This window comes from Hyperoodon ampullatus, assembly GCF_949752795.1.
Source record: "Hyperoodon ampullatus genome assembly, chromosome: X".
Classification (NCBI taxonomy): domain Eukaryota; kingdom Metazoa; phylum Chordata; class Mammalia; order Artiodactyla; family Ziphiidae; genus Hyperoodon; species Hyperoodon ampullatus.
Window position 1 is genome coordinate 20,040,730 of NC_136913.1, and position 14,499 is coordinate 20,055,228.

The 14,499-nt window shown below is 43.1% G+C and overlaps 2 pseudogenes across 2 annotated transcripts; one reads left to right on the forward strand and one right to left on the reverse strand.

Moving 5' to 3' along the window:
• The first annotated feature begins 342 nt into the window (after positions 1-342).
• Positions 343-757, forward strand: LOC307069308 (small ribosomal subunit protein uS3-like; annotated as a pseudogene). Its single transcript has one exon. The product of its transcript is annotated as a small ribosomal subunit protein uS3-like (transcript).
• Positions 758-5,738: 4,981 nt separating this feature from the next.
• On the reverse strand, positions 5,739-6,859 carry LOC307069401 (sharpin-like; annotated as a pseudogene). The gene has a single exon. The product of its transcript is annotated as a sharpin-like (transcript).
• Positions 6,860-14,499: the final 7,640 nt, after the last annotated feature.

Sequence of the window (14,499 nt, forward strand, 5' to 3'; positions counted from 1 at the left end):
GCTGACGGCATATTCAAAGCTGAACGGAACGAGTTTCTCATTTGGGAGCTGGCTGAAGATGGGTACTCTGGAGTTGAGGTCCAAGTTACACCAACCAGGACAGAAATCATTATCTTGGCCACCAGGACACACAATGTTCTTGGTGAGAAGGGCCGGCGGATCTGGGAATTGACTGCTGTGGTTCAGAAGAGATTTGGCTTCTCTGAGGGCAGTGTAGAGCTTTATGCTGAAAAGGTGGCCACAAGAAGTCTGTGCGCCATTGCCCAGGCAGAGTCTCTGCGTTACAAATTCCTAGGAGGCCTTGCTGTGTGGAGGGCCTGCTGTGGTGTGCTGCGGTTCATCATGGAGAGTGGGGCTAAAGGCTGTGAGGTCGTGGTGTCTGGGAAACTCCCAGGACAGAGGGCTAAATCCATGAAGTTTGTGGATGGCCTGATGATCCATAGTGGGGACCCTGTTAACTACTATGTTGATACTCCTGTGTGCCATGTGCTGCTCAGACGGTGTGCTGGGCATCAAGGTAAAGATCATGCTGCCTTGGGACCCAACTGGTAAGACTGGCCCTAAGAAGCCCCTGCCTGATCACGTGAGCATCGTGGAACCCAAAGATGAAATACTGCCCACAACCTCCATCTCCGAGCAGAAGGGTGGGAAGCCAGAGCTGCCTGCCATGCCCCAGCTGGTACCCACAGCATAATAGGGTCTCCTTGGCCGCTGGATCTGGAGTCTGGATGTTGCTTTATAAAGACATTGAATAAAATCTTTTTAAAAGAAAAAAAGAAGAGTATACAGGCCGTGGACACAGTCCTCATTTTCACAGTAATGCTCACTGGTTTTTGGCTCCTGCCCAAGCATGAAGGATTTTCCAGGGGTGGTGACACTCCGTCTGTGCAACTAGCAAAAGTCCTGGGTTGGTGTCTCTGTTTATTCTCTTGCATTTTGCAGGACCAAGCTTTGGACTCAGCTCTCCTTTCTCTCTTTCCAAAACCCGTAGTCCTTTGCGGAGGGGATGCTGCTGTGCTGTCTTGCTGCTCCGATGTCCCAGAAGCACAATGGTTCCCTGAGCATGGACCCTATTATGTTTTCTTTCAGAAAGAGATGAAGAGCACACATCCTTCTGTGTTGTGCCAAAAAAAATCTGCATAATTATCTGACCTTAATTGATGGTCACTTTTTAATTTTCAAGTGGGGAGAAAAGGAGTCACAGTACCCAAGTTAGTTTTACAAACTTCCCAGCAGCCCCTAAAACAAATGTCAAAGTTTTGAAACCAATCATACCCATAAGATAGTCACTTGTTCTGTTTCTTATATACCCTAGGGCCTTTGCACTTGCTGTTCCCACTGCCATCTATGCTCTTCATCTGGATAACCACTTGGCTAGCCTGGTTCCCTTGCTTACTTCTGCTGTCTGCCTAAATGTCTCCTGTTCATGGAGGCCTTCCCTGACCGTCCACTGTGAAATGGACACTCACTTCCTTGATGCTCCCTCTTCTCCTTTCCCTGCTTCACTTCCCCCCACACCACCCATCTACCCCTGATGAATTCTATACAGAGTAGCTGTTTGGTTTTTGTGTGTGCATCTGCCCCAGCAAAAGGGAAATTCCATGAGGGTAGGGTCTTGTGTTTTTGTTCACTGCTGTAGCCTCCACACCTACAACAGTGCCTGGTATAGCAGACTCTCAAGCAATACTGGATGTGTGAATGAGTGAATGGATGTAGAAATAAGGCCCCGAATACTATCTTATTTTTATATAAATTTTCTCCAGAGTGGACATACATGTAAGGAGAGAAGTCATGGAGCTATAGGGGTCTGAAAAAAGATGGACCTCTGACCTACCTCTAAACCTGTGGTGATGGTTTCTCTTCACTACCAACTGCCATTCCCAGAAACCTTAGGAAATGTTTGAAAAAGAAACAAAAACTAATAAAAATCCTTTCACTTTCATTAGTGGAAAACTTTCTATCAAGTAGGTACAGGAGAAACTCTCTATATCTGCCTACTGAATCAATATTTGTTTTTTATTTTAAATTTATTTATTTATTTATTATTATTTATTTATTATTTTAGTCTTCACTTAGTGGGCATAGAGGGAATCTATGTCAACATAATTAAGGCCATATACGACAAACCCACAGCAAACATCATTCTCAATGGTGGAAAACTGAAAGCATTTCCTCCAAGATCAGGAACAGGACAAGGATGTCCACTGTCAGCACTATTATACAACATAGTTTTGGAAGTCCTAGCCATGGCAATCAGAGAAGAAAAAGAAACAAAAGGAATACAAATTGGAAAAGAAGAAGTAAAACTGTCACTGTTTGCGGATGACATGATACTATACATAGAGAATCCTAAACATGCCACCAGAAAACTACAACAGGTAATCAATGAATTTGGTAAAGTTGCAGGATACAAAAATAATGCACAGAAATCTCTGGCATTCCTACACACTAATGATGAAAAATCTGAAAGAAAAATTAAGGAAACACTCCCATTTACCATTGCAACAAAAAGAATAAAATACCTAGGAATAAACCTACCTAAGGAATCAAAAGACCTATATGCAAAAAACTGTAAGACACTGATGAACAAAATTAAAGATGATACAAACAGATGGAGAGATATACCATGTTCTTGGATTGGAAGAATCAACATTGTGAAAATGACTCTACTACCCAAAGTAATCTACAGATTCAATGCAATCCCTATCAAATTACCAGTGGCATTTTTCACAGAACTAGAACAAAAAATTTTACAATCTGTATGTAAACATGAAAGACCTCAAATAACAAAAGCAGTCTTGAGGAAAAAAAAAAACAAAAAAAAAACGGGGCTGGAGGAATCAGGCTCCCTTACTTTAGACTATACTACAGGGATACAGTAATCAAGAATGTATGGTACTGGCACAAAAACAGAAATATAGATCAATGGAACAGTATAGAAAGCCCAGAGATAAACCCATGCACCTATGGTCACCTAATCTATGATAAAGGAGGCCAGAGTATACAAAGGAGCAAAGACAGCCTCTTCAATAAGTGGTGCCGGGAAAACTGGACAGCTACATGTAAAAGAATGAAATTAGAACACTTGCTAACACTATATACAAAAATAAACTCAAAATGGATTAAAAGACCTAAATGTAAGGCCAGACACTATAAAACTCTTAGAGGAAAACATAGGAAGAACACTCTTTGACCAAAATCACAGCAAGATCCTTTTTGACCCACCTCCTAGAGAAAGGGAAATAAAAACAAAAATAAACAAATGGGACCTAATGAAACTCGAAAGCTTTTGCACAGCAAAGGAAACCGTAAACAAGCCAAAAAGACAACCCTCAGAATGGGAGAAAATATTTGCAAACGAAGCAACTGACAAAGGATTCATCCCCGAAATATATAAGCAGCTCATACAGCTCAATATCAAAAAAAAAAAAACTGAATCAAAAAATGGGCAGAAGACGTAAACAGACATTTCTCCAAGAAGATATACAGATGGCCAACAAACACATGAAAGGATGCTCAACATCACTAATCATTAGAGAAATGCAAATCAAAACTACAATGAGGTATCACCTCACACCAGTCAGAATGGCCATCATCAAAATATCTACAAACAATAAATGCTGGAGAGGGTGTGGAGAAACGGGAACCCTCTTGCACTGTTGGTGGGAAAGTAAATTGATACAGCCATTATGGAGAACAGTATGGAGGTTCCTTAAAAAACTACAGATAGAACTACCATAGACCCAGCAATCCCACTCCTGGGCATATACGCTGAGAAAACCATAATTCAAAAAGAGTCATGTACCAAAATGTTCATTGCAGCTCTATTTACAATAGCCAGGACATGGAAGCAACCTAAGTGTCCATCAACAGAAGAATGGATAAAGAAGATGTGGCACATATATGTAATGGAATATGTCTCAGCCATAAAAAGAAATACAGTTGAGTTTTTTGTAGTGAGGTGGTTGGACCCAGTCTGTCATAGAGTGAAGTAAGTCAGAAAGAGAAAAACAGATACTGTATGCTAACACATATATATGGAATCTTATTTTAAAAAATGGTTCTGAAGAACCTAGGGGCAGGAGAGGAATAAAGACGCAGATGTAGAGAACGGACTTGAGGACACGGGGAGGGGGAAGGGTAAGCTGGGACAAAATGAGAGAGTGGCATGGACGTATATACACTACCAAATGTAAAACAGATAGCTAGTGGGAAGCAGCCGCATAGCACAGGGAGATCAGCTCGGTGCTTTGTGACCACCTAGAGGGGTGGGATAGGGAGGGTGGGAGGGAGACGCAAGAGGGAGGAGATATGGGGATATATGTTTATGTATAGCTGATTCACTTTGTTATACAGCAGAAACTGACACACCATTGTAAAGCAATTATACTCCAATAGAGATGTTAAAAAAAAGACAGATGCTGGGGATTCTGATTGAGTAGGGGCCTGGGAACGTGTGCTTGAAAACAGCTACCCCACGTAAGTGCCACGAACTGCCAGAGTTGAGGAGTCCTGCCCAATTTATTCTCCCAGGCGATGACAACACATTCCTCATTCTGAGCCCTGGCGAGGATCCAGTTTTCAACTAACTGAAAGTGGAGTGTCAGAAAAAGACGCTTTTGGAGGAAAAATAGAAGAAAGAAGTTATTGCCATTTCCTTTCCTCGTTTCCCTCTCCCTGAGGTGAGAGACACTGAGTCTGACAGAAGCCAAATTGTCAAGTGGCAAAATTGGAAGCAGTCTAGCCTCACCCAGGAAACAAAGAAAGAAATAGGAAGGGAAGTGTGTGCTTTTATCAGTCCGTGGGCACCTGGCCACTCAGACTGATATTGCAGGGGAGGCCCGGGCCTTTTGCAGGGAAGACGGCGCTAAGAGCAAATGCTCCGGATCGCAGTGGTGGATTTTAGCACGGTCTTCGAGAAAGGGGGCCATCGACAGTCTGAGTTAAGAATCTAAAAGGAGAGTGGCAACTCTGAAGACATGGGTCTAACCTCTGGCCCTTCAGCCATTCATTTTGATGTGGCTCTTTTTAAGCCTACGTTCCTTTCTTGTGATTCTCTAAATCATGACCCGGCACACAATGGCCACTGGGTTTTCGTCTCCGAAAGTGGATGATCAGAGTTAGCAGTGTGGAGATGCAGGGCCCGTATACGTCTAGATCATCCTTATGTATATTGCCTCTCATTTCTTTCTCTTTTTTCTTATAAAAATGTGAGAGTAGTTATTTATGTTTAAGTTGAACTATACGAAATCTCCATTTTCATACGTTAAAAAAGGAGAGAGTATTGGGGATTTCCTATCGCTAATCCTAATCTTTTCTGTATCTTCTCCTTCTCCCCACCCCCTTCTCTGTCTGTCTCAATCTCTTTCCATGGCTCTATTCTCTTATTTTCTTGCCTTTGCAATTACATGTGCATTACCCAGAATACCAGCTCTGAAGGTCAGTAGATAGTACCAGGAAAAATTAAGAAAAAGAAGAGGTTTCAAATTTCAATAAGTGTTAATTTGAAAACCCACTGATGCACTTCGTATATCTGGAGGGGAGGTTCTGTGTGGTCTAGCCGAAGCAATGGCCTGTGAAATTCTTGATCCTGCAGAATGGACCAGTCCTGATGAGAATGTGAATTTGTTTGTGTCACCATTTTTTTTTTTTTTTTTTTTTTTGGCTCAGAAGTGTATTTAATGACTCCAGCTCACAGCCCCTCCCCCTGCAACTCCGGCTTTGTCTCCCGTGAGAGGTCAGCAGAGGTTCCCTGAGAGATTCAGGAGGGGCTCCAGGGACCTTGGGCCTGGAAGGGAAGGGCCATCGTCTCTCCTTGTGTCCTTTGGTAGCTGCTGGGTGGAGGCTGTGGGACGGGGTTCCCAAGCCCAGGGCCTCTGGGTGCTGCACATCTCACAGCCCGGTCAGCTTTGGGGCACTGATGAAGGTGCAGGAAGGGCGGGGCCCGCTGGGCTGAAGGGCGTTGGGGAGGCTGGAGCCGGCTGGCTGAGGGGCTTGGGGCAGCCCCAGTGACTAAGGAATCAGGCGGCCTAGTTCCACATCCATCTTCGGGGGGCGCTGATTGTGTCCTGGGGCTTCTCGGGGGGGCTGAGAGTCCTGGTCCCACGGGCCCCCATAAAAAGCAAGGCTGTATCCAGGGACACACAGGCACCTCCCGATGACCCAGCGCTGCACAGCCCGTGGGAAGCCGAACTCCAAGAATATCTGCTCCTGGAGGGCCCCAATGGTGCAGTGCGGGTGGACCAGCAGCGAGACATGGGCAGAGGATGCAGCATCTTCAGCTGTGCCGTGTAGCCTGATGGGGCCGGGAAGGAAGCAGGCCTCCTGCAGCTGGATGCTGAGGGCCACATGATGCTGGGCCAGGATGGCTGCCCGCTTCTCATCCCCACCCTCTGTGGCCCGGGTCTAGGCGCCCTGCTAGTTCCTCATTCTGTCCTTCCATGGTGGCACCTCGGAGCAGGGCTGCCCACCGCTGAGCTTCCTGAGGGTTGGCGAAGTGCAGGCTGAGAGTCCCAGGCCCTCCTGGTGGAGGCTGCAGCTCATGCTGGGTGGGGCCTCGGACGGTGTAGGAGGCTGATTCCCAGGGCCGCTCCAAACTGACCGCCCCGGGCCCCGCGCCAAGCAGCTCCAGCCGGAAGCGCCCTGGTTGCTCGGCGTCCGCGCTCAGCTGCAGCCTCTGCAGCTGCGTCTCGGCGTCCGACCCCGCGCCCAACGGCCTCACCGCGGTGAGCACGGGCCAGGAGCACCGCGGCCCAGCCGGGGTCCAAGGCCGCAGCTGCGCCGCCCGCCGGCGGCGCCATCTCCGGTCCAGCCCCGGCCCGGCCCCGGCCCGGCCCCAGGAGCCCGCTTCCGTGCCCTCCGGCCGCTCTGTGTCACCATTTTGGCGTGTGAATAGTGCTGCTTTTTTCTTTATTTGGGCTTTTAGATTCAAGGGGACTTTTCTGGATGTGGAGATGTAGTGTTAGAGGGCTGTTAAAAGAGTCGTGACCGTAAGACCAAAAATCTCTACGTATGTACTGACAAATAAAGCAAACCGAGCTGGACAGGCTTTGTCGTACGGTCCCGCTGATGATCCAGGTGCCTGGTATCTAGTTTCCCATCAAAGTTTGCCTTCTGAATGAGCACTCTGGCCCTTGCAGCATCTTTGCAAGCTTCTTTAAGTGGATCCTGTTGACTGTCCTTACCCTGCTTGCCAACCTCACTTTTGTTTCCTGGATCACAAATGGAATTTGTCACCTTCTCGTGGATAATACACCTAAGTAACAACACCTTTGTTCCTCTGTGCATAACATGCTTTCTTTCTCTTTCATTTTTAAAGATGCAACAGTTTTGAGCAAAGGCAAAGGCTTGTGAAAAGGAGCCATTAGAACAGAGAGGTCAAATAGAAGTATGGGAGTTAATAGGGCACAGGTCCTTAAGAAGGTGAGCAGAAACATGGCCCGATTTCAATACTTTAGATGCGATGTGTGACAAGTGCAAAGAAGAGCAGAAATGTCACTGTCACATTTTCTTCTTGTCAGAACCATTTGGGATTATGGGGATTACAGTCAGAATTGCAGTTTTGAGAACCCTGCAATGTTTTTGATTCATCTTTCCTTTTTGAATCTCATACTATGGAATCATGTCAGTCTTCTACTCAAATCTTATTAGGGTCAATAAATTCAAACCAGTGGTTATTTATTTAGCACATACTTCATATTCAGTGTGTAGTAGGTGGTGTGAGGGTTGCCACACAAGACATGATTCTGCTCTTGAGGGATTTATAATCAAGTTGAGAAAGCTGAAAATAGCTAAGTAAATCAAAGAAAATATATAAATATGTTAAAGTGCTAAAGACAGGTCGCCAGTTTCTTATCCAAAACATTTAGAGCCAGGACTTCAGGATTCATACATTTTCCCTCATTCTAGAAAGGTAGTATAGTTTGTAGCCTATATAATACATAACAACTCTAGTGGGGTAGGGCCACAGCACCCAATAACCAACCTATACATATAATAAAGAGATATAAAGTAAAAAAATAAATAATAAATGAAGACTGTTAATAGACCAGGTTTGTTGCCAAACGAATTTAAACCAAACTTAAAAGAAAAAGTTCTGTTTTCTGAAATGTTTGGGTTTCAGAACTGTGGAAAGGGACACTGAACCTGTATCTTGGGTATTGACTAATATAGGGAAAGGAAATGAATATTTATGGTGTAGGTAGAAACTTTCCAATTTTTTTTCAGCCGCAGCATCTGAGATTCAAACCAAGGAGTAATTTGTTCACATGTGTACAACTCAGCATCATCTGGAAACTCTTAAGACATACAGATTTCACACCCCATCCCACACATACTGAATCAAAACCTTTGGGCTGGGCCGCAAGTAATCTGTGTTTTAACAAGCCTTCCAGGTGATTTTGATGCACGTTAAAATTTTGAGAACTGCTGACGTAACAAGTACCTGACAGAGAACCCGGATTCAAACTCAGGTGTTTCTGATTTAAAACGCCATCTTTTTTTTTGATGCTGTTTTCCTCGCTCTCAAAGTAGAAAAAAGCAAGAGACTGATGTGAGCTCAGATGGAAGAGCGACTTCACAGAAGGTACGCTGAAACATGCTTCGCTTTAATCTAATAGATAAGAGCAAAATAATTTTGTAATGTGCGTCCCTAGAATATTAGTCCGTTCCTTAATTATATCAGGAAGAAAAATAAGCATTGATAATTCCCTGTTTTATTTTCTCCACGTTAATATCTCAAAGATGGTATAATATATTTTGTAATTTCTTTAAGATTAAGGTAGTAACTTAGCTTAATTGTGAAAATTAAGACTTAGGAACTTTGTAAGGAAAAGAGGTTCTCAAATAGTCCTAAGATGGTTATTGACCTATTATCTGGTATCTTTGATATAAGCATGTTTTACTGGTAAGATGATGTGTCTTGCTTTTCTACTTTCAACATAATTCTTAGTGTGAAGTTGATAAACTTAAGAAAAAATCCAATTGAAGACCATTAAAACATACCTTTGCAGGTAAATGATGGTTATTTGTGTGGTCCCAGCTCTACTTAGAAGGCAAGAGATTTGAACTTAAAGGGCGAGTTTAGGGCACAGAGGAAAGGGAGAAATTGAGGACACTGATCACTTTGCTCCTTATTAACTGACAAAGGGGATGACTTATTTCTGAAAGTGATATAGGTAGACGTTAATATGGATGTGCTTAGAATGAGACCTAGCAAAACACAAGTCTAATACACCCTTAGGCTGTGTCTTAATAACTTAATGTCATATTGATCTGTTTCGGAAAGGGATACCGTATTGGAAAAGAAATCACTGCAAAAACAAAATGGCAAAAAATGCTACCAAAATCACACCAGTTATGAGTTCTCTTTTTACCGTCGTGAGTAAAGCTTTTAAGGGGTGAAGTGGATGTAAAACCCAGTATCTTCCAATAGCAATTAATCATATCAATTTAGGGCAGCTGTTCCAGATTTCTTTTGCTGCATAACAAATCACCCCAAGCCTTAGTAGCTTAATACAGTAACAACAATAACAACAATAATTATGCTCACAAATCTGCAGTTTGGGCAGGGCTCAGCGGGGACAGCATTTCTCTGTTCCACTCAGTGACTGATGGGACAGCTTCAAGGCGTTGGGCTAGAATAATCTGAAGGCATTCTCACAGGTCTGGCTGTTGGCTTAGCTGTTAGCTGGGGCTTTCAGCTGAAACGTATACTTGTGACTTCTTCATGTGGCCTCGGCTTCCTCAGCAAATGGTGGCTGGGTTCCAAGGGTGAGTATCTAGAGAGGGAGCCACGTAGAATCTGCAACACCTTTTATGACCTAGATTCAGAAGTCATGCAGTGTCTCTTGTATTTATTGTAGTTGTAATAAAGTCCTGCCCAGGACTTTAAAGTCCCCAGTTGAAGGGGAGGGTAAATAGAATGCACCTCTTGATCAGGGAGTGTCAAGGTTCTGGAAGAGCGAGTGGGGCCATTGTTGGAAAAGACAGTCACAGGAGCTTAAGAATTACACCTCTGATTTTCTTATTGTTGCTTTTTAACTTTTTTATTTTGAAATAATTTCAGGCTTACAGACAAGTTGCAAAAATAGCACAGAGTTCCCATATACCCTCACCCAGTTTCCCCTCATATTACATCTTATCAAACTATAGAGCAACTATGAAAACTGAGAAATTAAACCTGTTACAGTGCTATTAGCTAAACTAAAGAATTTATTTGGATTTCACCATTTTTTCCCCCTAACATCCTTTTGCTGTTCTGGGATATGACACACGGTTCCATATTGCATTTAGTTGTGTGTCCTTGGTCTCCTTCAATCTGACATTTCCACAGTGTTTTCTTGTCTTTTATGACTTGACACTTTCGAAGAGTACTGGTGAGTCATTTTGTAGGAGGTTCCTCAATTTGTGTTTGTTTGATGTTTTCTCGTGATTAGATTGAAGCTATACGTTCTCAGGAAGGAGGACACAGAGGTGATGTGCCCTTTTCAGTACAGCATGTCACAGGGTACATGATGCTCACATGTATTACTGGTGATGTTAATCTTGATCACTTGGCTAATCTGTCAGGTGGCATCTACCAGTATTCTTGACTATAAACTTACTATTTTCCTCTTTGTAATTATTAAATATTTTGGAGAGATACTTTCTTTTAAATAAATTTATTTATATTTTATTTTTGGCTGCGTTGGGTCTTCGTTGCTGTGCGTGGGCTTTCTCTAATTGTGTCAAGCGGGGGCTACTCTTTGTTGTGGTGTGCAGGCTTCTCATTGTGGTGGCTTCTCTTGTTGTGGAGCACGGGCTCTAGGCGTGTGGGCTTCAGTAGTTGTGTCACGCAGGCTCAGTAGTCGTGGCACACGGGCTTAGTTGCTCTGCGGCACGTGGGATCTTCCCAGACCAGGGCTCAAACCCGTGTCCCCTGCATTGGCAGGCGGATTCTTAACCACTGCACCACCAGGGAAGTCCTTGGAGAGATACTTTGAGACTAAACAAATATCTTGTTTCTACTTAAAACTTTTGGAAACTAATTTTAGCATCCATTGGTGGATCTTGCCTGCAGCAATTACTAATGTGGTGTTGTAATGTTTATTTTTTATTTTCTTCATTCCTTCTGTATTATTTAATTAGAATTCTTCTCTATGAGAGAGCTGTCCCTTCTCCCCTGTTTAGTTTTTTATTCAGTTGTTTCGATCAGCATGGACACATGAATATTTATTTATTCTTAGGATTATATTCCAATACTATATTTTCTTGTTCAAGTTGTTCCAACTTTGGCCATTGGGAGCTCTTTCAGGTTGGCTCCTATGCCGTTTCAACATGACTTCATCCTTTTTTTTTTTTTCTAATTTTTTGGAGCACTTCTTTACTTTCTGGTACAAAAACATGCTCTAGGTTCATCTTGTATTTTCCTTGCCAAAGCCCTGGAATCAAGTTCTTCAAAGAGCCCTAGTTCCTTTTATTGGATAATGGTATTTAAAAACCAAGATTTGGGTGTTTAGATGTAAACATTGCGACTGGGGTGTCATACATATACACATTCCTTTTAATTATTGGGTGATATTCCATTGTATGAATGTACCACAGTTTGATTTTCCATTCAGCAGTTGAAGGACATCTGGCTTTTCAAGTTTTGGTGATTATTCATAAAGCTGCTATAAATGTTCATGTATAGGTTTTTGTGTGAACATAAATTTTCATTTCTTTCAGGTAGATATGTAGGACTGTGATTGCAGGTACATAGGGTTGGTATATGTTTAACTTTGTCAGAAACTGTCAGACTATCTTCCAAACTGGCTCTACAGTTTTGCATTCCCACTGGCAACGTATGAGAGTTCTGGTTGCTCTGCATCCTTGCCACTGCCATTTGGTTGTTCTGTGACTTCAGCTGTCTGATAGGTTTGGAAAAAGTCATAAAATTGAAGTTATTTTGGTTATTTTTTCATTATCCGCATAAGAGCAATACTCCTTTTCACTCCCTACATCACAAGTGGGAGTCAGAAGTAGAAGAGCTTTGATTTGAAAGTTTAAAGAGGTAACATAAGTTTAACTGGGAAATGAAGGGCAAAACATTGTACTTCTATTATTTTGGAATAAATAGAGCTTCACTGAATAGAAACATTATGTACTGGGAGGTAATGGGGATAAACACATTATTTTCTTCGAGTGGTCTCCTTCAAATTTTTCATGCCAAGCGACTGGCTCCCTTCTGGGTGTTCCCAGAGACCTCTTTGCCCTTCCATCTTCTCTGCTGGTATCACACTACTTTGCCATTATTAATTAATTGCAGGTTGTATATCTGAATGCTTATGGGGTCAGAGAGATTACATAAATAGGCTAATCTTACTGGATATGATATAGTAGAAAGGGTAGGTCAGGGGCTAAACTAGAGAGTGCATACCCTGCCTTAAGGTAATTCAAGTGAAAATTCATATATGCCTCTGTGTGTATCTATCTCCTAACAAATAAAACTGCTCAGGGCACCAGCTTATGGTCCCTGATTCATTCTGTGTGGTTTGGCTGTCGATTCTGCAAGGAGCAGTTGGCATGGTGCCAGCAGCACTACCTAGTAAGTGTTCAACAGATACTGAATGAATGACTAATCATCACAAAATGTGGCAGGAAATCCAAAGCGTTATTTATTTATTTATTTATTTATTTTGCAGTACGCGGGCCTCTCACTGTTGTGGCCTCTCCCATTGCGGAGCACAGGCTCTGGACGCACAGGCTCAGCGGCCATGGCTCACGGGCCCAGCCGCTCCGCGGCATGTGGGATCTTCCCGGACCGGGGCACGAACCCGCGTCCCCTGCATCAGCAGGCGGACGCTCAACCACTGTGCCACCAGGGAAGCCCCAAAGCGTTATTGATTACATTGAAGTAGATATTTTTTTCCATGTACTTTGAGAATGCCAGTGGTTTTTATAGATCTTATAGAACTTCTTGCCCCATCACAAGTTTTGTCAAGATCTCTATGTCTGCATGTCATAAGGAACTAAAAATAATGAAAGGACTAGGCTCAGTTTTCTGTAGCAACACATGGGATATATTTTTTTTTTCCAATAATCTTTTTTTTTTTTAATTAGTTTCTGCTTTATAACAAAGTGAATCAGTCACACATATACATCTGTTCCCACATCCCCTCCCTCATGCATCTCCCTCCCTCCCACCCTCCCCATCCCACCCCTCCAGGCAGCCACAAAGCACCCAGCTGATCTCCCTGTGCTCTGCGGCTGCCTCCCACTATCTATCCACCCCACGCTTAGTAGTGCATATATATCCATGCCTCTCCCTCGCTTTGTCACAGCCTACCCTTCCCCCTCCCCACATCCTCAAGTCCATTCTCAAGTAGGTCTGTGTCTTCATTTCTGTCTTACCCCCATGCTCTTCATGACATCCCTTTTTCTTAAATTCCATATATATGTGTCAGCATACAGTACCTGTCCCTCTCCTTCTGACTTACCCCACTCTGTATGACAGACTCTAGGTCCATCCACCTCATTACAAATAGCTCAATTTCATTTCTTTTTATGGCTGAGTAATATTCCATTGTATATATGTGCCACATCTTCCCCACCCATTCATCCGATGATGGACACTTAGGTTGTTTCCATCTCCGGGCCATTGTAAATAGGGCTGCTATGAACATTTTGGTACATGTCTCTTTTTGAATTATGGTTTTCTCAGGGTATATGCCCAGCAGTGGGATTGCTGGGTCATATGGTAGTTCTATTTGTAGTTCTCTAAGGAACCTCCATACCGTTCTCCATAGTGGCTGTACCAACTCACATTCCACATGGGATATTTTTACACCAGTTACTGAATTAAATGATGACATAGGAGGATTGATTTATTGATTTTTTGCCACGTAAAATACCTACTTTGGGCAGCAAGAAATTTCTTTAAGATTAAAAATTCCTGGGCCTCAGTTTGATCCCTGGTCAGGGAAGTAGATTCTGCATGCATGCCGCAACTAAGAAGCCCGCGGTCGCAACTAAGACCCGGTGCAACCAAATAGGTAAGATTAAAAATTCCTGGGACTTCTTGGTGGCACAGTGGATAAGACTCCATGCTCCCAATGCAGGGGGCCCAGGTTCTATCCCTGGTCAGGGAACTAGATCCCACATGCATGCGGCAATTAAGAGTTCACATGCCACAACTATGGAGCCCACTTGCAACTAAGACACGGTGCAACTAAATAAATAAATATTTTAAAAAATGAGAAATCTTTAAAAAAAAGATTTAAAATTCCCTAAGCACCACTCATCTCCACTTGTATCATCTGACAACTCTTTCAGGCTGTGCAAATATTTAATGAGGATATTTCAGAGAATTGAAAGCAATAGAATGAATGTTTTAAGCTGACGTTCATTCTAGAGGGACATTCTGGGATTTTAGATTAAGATCAATACTGTGAGGTACGTGTGGAAGTGACAAGGCAGAGTCCAAGAACTGCCCTGGAGTCTAAACTGAGTGAGTGTTTTTAAGAAAAACTGAAGGGACAG